A 6,147-nucleotide genomic window follows, 5' to 3' on the forward strand; every position below is an offset into this window, starting at 1 on the left:
TGGAGGCGTTCGTTCAGAAGTGTAGCTAAGATCTTGTAGCTGGTGTTGAGCAGTGTTATCCCTCTCCAGTTGTTGCAGTCACTAAGGTCGCCTTTTTTGGGAAGCTTCACAATGATTCCGCTTTTCCAGGAGTCTGGCACCGTCTCGCCCTCCCATATGCGTGAGAAGTGTGGATGCAATGCTTCAGCCATTAGTTGGGTGTCAACTTGAAGCAATTCGGCTGGTATGTTGTCCTCGCCAGCTGCCCTGTTGTGCTTCAGCTTCTTTATTGCATTCACCATTTCTCTTACATTCGGGGGTGCAGAGGGTATCCTGCTACTCCCACTTGGCGGCACAACACTCCTGTAATCTATGGCCACGTTTGGTGATGTGGTGTGGCTAATTACCATGAAGTGTTGGCGCCATCTTCGGATTTGTGCGTCATCATTGGATAAGAAGTTACCTTCTAGATCTCTGACTGGTTTGTTCTGTCTGTGATGGGTTCCTGTGATCCGTGAGATCTGCTGGTATAGCGAGCGCATGTTGTTCTCGCCGGCTGCTCGTTCTGCGTCTGCCGCAAGTCTATCCAGCTGTGCTCTTTTGTCCTTTCTGGCCGACCTTTTCACCGCTCTGCATAGTCCGCGATACTCCTCACGGTACTGCGTACGGTACTGCGGTACTTCAGATATCCAGTCCGTTCTTCCGCGTTGTTGCAGGCCAAGTATTTCCTCCGCCGTGGTCCTTAGTTGCCTGCAGGTGTACTCCCATGGGTGGTCTTCTAGGGGGATCAGCTGTTCTCGCAGCGTGGACGTCATTCTCGCCTTCAGAGTAGAGTCGCTAAGGAGGTGCAGGTTCAGGGGGGGCGCACGCCGGTGTTGACTGTTGTTCCCAGGAAACCAGTGCCTTCTTTATGCGCTTGGACACGAAAATTCCCACTCCATATCTGCTGCCGTCACTGTTGCCACTGTGTAGGACTAGATTGCTATCTGATGTTGTTGTTTCCCCACTGCCAGTCCACCTCATCTCGCTGATTCCAGCTATTGCAATGTGGAGTTTCTCCATCTCCGCTCCAAACTGTGCTAACCTAGATGGTTATCTTAGAGTTCTAACGTTCCATTGTCCAATTCGTGTCCGTTATGAAATGCATATGGTCGTCATTGAATTTGGGGAGCCGTTTATGTTTAAATTTCTCGTATTAGTTTCAGTAAGTAATCGTTGTAAGTTTTTAGACCGATCTGGTGATTGGCCAGATGCGGCTTATCCCAGTGGTGGGGCTGCCACCTGTCGCCATCGGGGAGTGGCGTCTACGGTGTTGTGTTGTTATTCGTAGAAAAGCGAACAGTCTGGTAACGCGATCAATTTTTTTTGTATTAGCCTTGTAAATTTCTAACGATATGTCAAAAAACTTTTTGCCACGCCCATTCTAGCGCCCGCAAACCGCCAAAAAACTGTCAGTGTTGAAGACACTCCTTCGCACATCCAATAGCTCGGGGAACTCGACTCTTGTTTTTTATTTATGAAATAGAATGCTGAGTTTATCATCTAAGGTAAGTCGTGCCATATTGGGCGACTCGTGCCGCATGCCCGCGCCGATATTACCTTAGGTTGCGGAGCTTATCCAGCGTTGTAAATCCTTGGAAATACCTTCAATTTAAAGACTCAGAGCAATAGGTTTTGACAATATACGTTCTGTTCTGTTGATACGTTCCCCGTCCAATTCGAGCTAACCCCTAGATATTTCTACCAGGTTCAACCAGCGCCAAACATGCTGATCAGCTATTTTTGCCGTGGCTGAGGCCGTTGCGCAATTCGGTCGGTTAAAGCGTGTGAGCGACTTTTTGTTTGTCAGCAAATAGAATTTGATCGGAATACCAACTTCTGTTTGGCTTGGATTTTGTCGTTGCTACTTGTAGCAATCGCTTTTAGTGGAGTCAGTTGGGTAGTTAACTGTTCAGCAATCGTGTTAAAAAAAAAATATGTGTAGGAAAGACCGTTGGTAGAATTTAAATCAAATTGACTTCGAAATTAAAATAGTTTGATTAAATGTTGGTATTTCTTTAAAAAAGCAGCTCTGGCGTAAAACCAGTACTTGCAACGCAGGGAAGAGAATGGCATTTTGCGGCGAATGACACTCTTCTTCTTTAAAAGTGTTTCCCGGGTATAAAACTGCGAAACACGCGGAATGCGACCTATTTTGTGGTAAAACGCAGTGAAACAAAGTTCTGAAAGAAATAGCTACGAAAAGAACGCGATTCCCATTGGAAGCTTTGGTAGCAACGGAAGCCTAGGAAACTGGCAATGAGAGCAACACCAGTTGGTACCACCGAGCAAAGGGCGGAATCTTTACCACTACCACTACCAGCTACCGTCGGTGTTCGCACATTGGGTACTTACCACATTGATTATAATGGTGCCTGTGGTGGAAAAAAGATAATTTCATTTCAATTTACGTTTAAGCCAAATTTTGGAACCATCAATTTTGTTAGGTAAATACTAAAGTACGGCACGCTGAAGTCGCTATGATAAAAAAAAATAAAATATATTTAGAAAGAAAGTAATAATTTAAGTAAGCTTAACTTTTGTCATAATAATTTATAATGAATTTATAACATAACATAAAAATATTTGTTCTTTATATTATGGAGAGGTAACGGAAAAAGATCTTCACAGTACAAAATAGTAATCTAAACACCTTTGGGAGCTAACACATATACATTCGCACCGAAGGGCTCATAGGTAGGGTGGGTTAAGACGCAATGTCTACGAACAACATCCTCGTAGAAGCGCAGATAGGGGGCAATGGCAATTTAAGGTCTCTATTCAGAAATAATAGGCAAGAATATACACGTTATATATATCGTGTAGGTGCCCATAGCTCACAGAGACGGATTTTTTCAACGACCCCCGCCATAGGCTGTTTGGCTGCTTTTTGAAGAAAATTCATCACGATGGTCGTCCGTCCGAAAGAAAAGACAATAATTAGGGAATAGCTCTGGGAAGAATGTTGTAAGGAGTTAAAACTCCGCACAAATGCAGATGAAGTTTGCATGAGGAGGGCCTGCCGTGGCCAGTTACGCAACAAGTCAACGCATAGTAACGTCAGTGAGAAACCGAGGAGAAAGAGAGTTTGGAGAAACTGAACTGGAGAGCGAGAGGGAGACGGCAAGTCAACAGTAGGCGTCGACGTGCCAGGATAAGGAGAATAACGGTACGAGCTGGACTTTGGACCGGGCCAACGGTAAAACCGTGGACTTTGGATCCGGAAACTGGAGACAAGAGGGATAAGCCGTTAAAGGAGGCTTATATATGCAGGCCGAACGCTGGAAGCTAGACAGTCAAGGAGAACGAGTATACAAGTCAACAACGTGTAGAAACGAAGTCAGCAGAGGAGCTACAGCCGTGATAGTCAGCAAGGAACAAGACGTTCGCGACAAGAAAAGTCTCCGAATTGAGACACAGGTAGCTGAGGTCCAATTCGACGAAGTTAGTCCGGAAGCATTCAACAGGCGGGGCCAAACCGAAGAGGGTCCCGAAGAGGCGACCCAGCTCCATGCGATCCGAACAGTCGTGGTACCGGCGCCACCAGTCAGAGCAGACGTGGGGTTGGCGTGTTGTTGTTCCACCAGGCGTTTGCCTTGAAGATCGCAGCCGTTAGCTGCCGTGAGTCCGCATACGACGACAATCCTCAGCCAAAGTGACGGGCGACACGGTCCGCACCACTCAGAACGACGAGAGCGGCGAGACAGCAGAACGAAGCTGCTGAGCAGACCACCCAGGACCGTCCGCACCAGCTAGAGACAAAAAGGTAGGGTGGAACGTTCGTCTTTCACTGGGCGTCGTGCTACAGGGACTGCGGAGTAAATCGGACGATTGCGCGGAGCGTCGGTAGGAACTGAACAGGCATCTGGCGGGACCGGCCGGGACAGAGCAAGGGACAGGAGGTTGCGGTTAGCGAGGCGTACGCCTTGAGAGCCCAGCACTTGTTCACCCTAGTAAGAGAACGGTGACGCTTCCCTAAGCCCACAGCCTTTCATCTCGCCACCAACCACGTGTGGCCGCAGCAGTACCAGGCGAGGGACCAGCACTACGACGGGAGAGCGGAGAGGTCCGGATAATCATATCACATTATAAAGCTAGGCAAGAATAAATACCCAAGAAACGAAAACTGCAAAGTGTTGTTACTGATAACCGGGTGAGCACGTATTCCGTAGCGAGCAGACCAATAAAATCAGTTCGTTACAATGTTAAGTTTTTCTCAGGAGAAGCAACGAAACGTGTGGCGCATTACATATTATATTTCAGCCATATTTTTCACAATTGGGTAAGAGATAACAAAAAGAGCTACTAAACCGATTTTCATCATCTAGCTATCAGTTCACATTTGTTGTGAAAATCCCGAATTTTGTTTTTTGGAACCTGTTTGACAGGGTTACTTTTCGGATTACAAAAACATTCTAGTTCATAGAAGACAACAAATCATAGCGAGTAAGAAAATGTTTGATTTGCTTGTTGTTGATTTCAGCATCACATACACAATCTACGTTGTCCGTACAGATATGACTTAAAAATTTCTTAAAAAATTTCACTTATGACAAAAAGTTTTTTTTAATACCGCAGGCATAAATAAATATTGAATGGATTTCAAAAACTGCCTTCAGCAACTGCTAAAAATAAATATTTTATGGATATATTCTTATATAATTATATATTATATATATATACATATTAATTATATATATGTTTTATAAAATGTATGGCCCAATTATTGCAGTCAGAACGTCAGCGATGAGAAAATCCAAGCTTCTTTAAAGGTCCAAATCGAGCGATTTAACTAGGTTTCCAAATTTGTTGATTAAGGTTTGGTTGGCTGCATACAATAACACATTGCTTCAATGTTCAATATGTGGTTTAAAAACTCGTTTGGTTTAGCTTGATAATCGCTGGTGATGTAGATGCTTTCGTCAACCAGCGTGATTAAAGACAGTCGTTACAATTTTTAGGATGTGCTGAATGAGCACGCTTCCCTGCACTTCCTATTAATGAAGTCAAACCTTTGGTGGTAGTAACAAAGCTTAAAATTAGGTACTGCCCAACCGTTATTTCCAGAATTATGCGATTTATCAGAATATCGTATGCTGTTTATGCCTTGATACACTTACCTTTTTTTTTTAAGTTATTTAATTCTTGGGACAAAAAACCTATCGAATTACATCTATTATAGTCCCAGCATGCTCGACTGTGTTTACAGCATTATCCAAAGGCCAAAGTAGAAGCAGTCGTCAGGTTCTGGCGTCAGGACTTGCAGCCATCTTGTTGTTTTGGTTCTCGTTGCCGGTGAAACTAAGTCTTCTTGGAATCACTAATCGGTGAGAAGTTTCTGCTAGCCTTATGCGTACAATTATCAAAATTCAGCGAAGCGAGAGCGTTTGAAAGGATTTCCTAATTATGTTTCTTACTTAGCGTATCTTGACAGATTTTAGTTCTTGCCAGCGCTACTACAGGAATCATACGGTTTGAAATAGCTTTTAAACCTGACTATCACCACCTCGCTTACACGACCTTTAGCTGTTCTTTCATGCTAAAAAAAAAACAAGATAGAACGCTATAGTCGGGTTCCCCGACTATCTGATACCCGTTACTCAGCTGGTAAAAGTGCGAAGGGAAATTACAACACTGACCGTTTTTGGCGGTTTGTGGGCGTTAGAGTGGGCGTGGCAAAAAGATTTTTGGTATATAGAGTTATATTTACAAGACAAACAACAACGTGAAAAAATTTCACAACATTTTTCAAAAGTATGGGCGTGGCAGTTTTGGGCGGTTTGTGGGCGTTAGGGTGGGCGTGGCAAAAAGTTTTTCTGCAGATCGATAGAAACTTACAATACTAATAAGAAAATGAAAAAATATCAATTCATTTTTCAAAAGTGTGGACGTGGCAGTTTTGGGCGGTTTGTGGGCGTTAGAGTGGGCGTGGCAACATGAATCGACAAACTTGCGCTGCGTCTATGTCTCTGGAGTCTGTTTGCTTATTCTCAACTTTCTAGCTTTTATAGTTCCTGAGATCTCGACGTTCATACGGACGGACAGACAGACGGACAGACAGACGGACAGACAGACAGACGGACGGACAGACGGACATGGTCAGATCGACTCGGCTATTGATCCTGATCA

The sequence above is a fragment of the Drosophila teissieri genome, chromosome 2R (assembly GCF_016746235.2).
Source record: "Drosophila teissieri strain GT53w chromosome 2R, Prin_Dtei_1.1, whole genome shotgun sequence".
NCBI classification, from domain to species: Eukaryota; Metazoa; Arthropoda; class Insecta; order Diptera; family Drosophilidae; genus Drosophila; species Drosophila teissieri.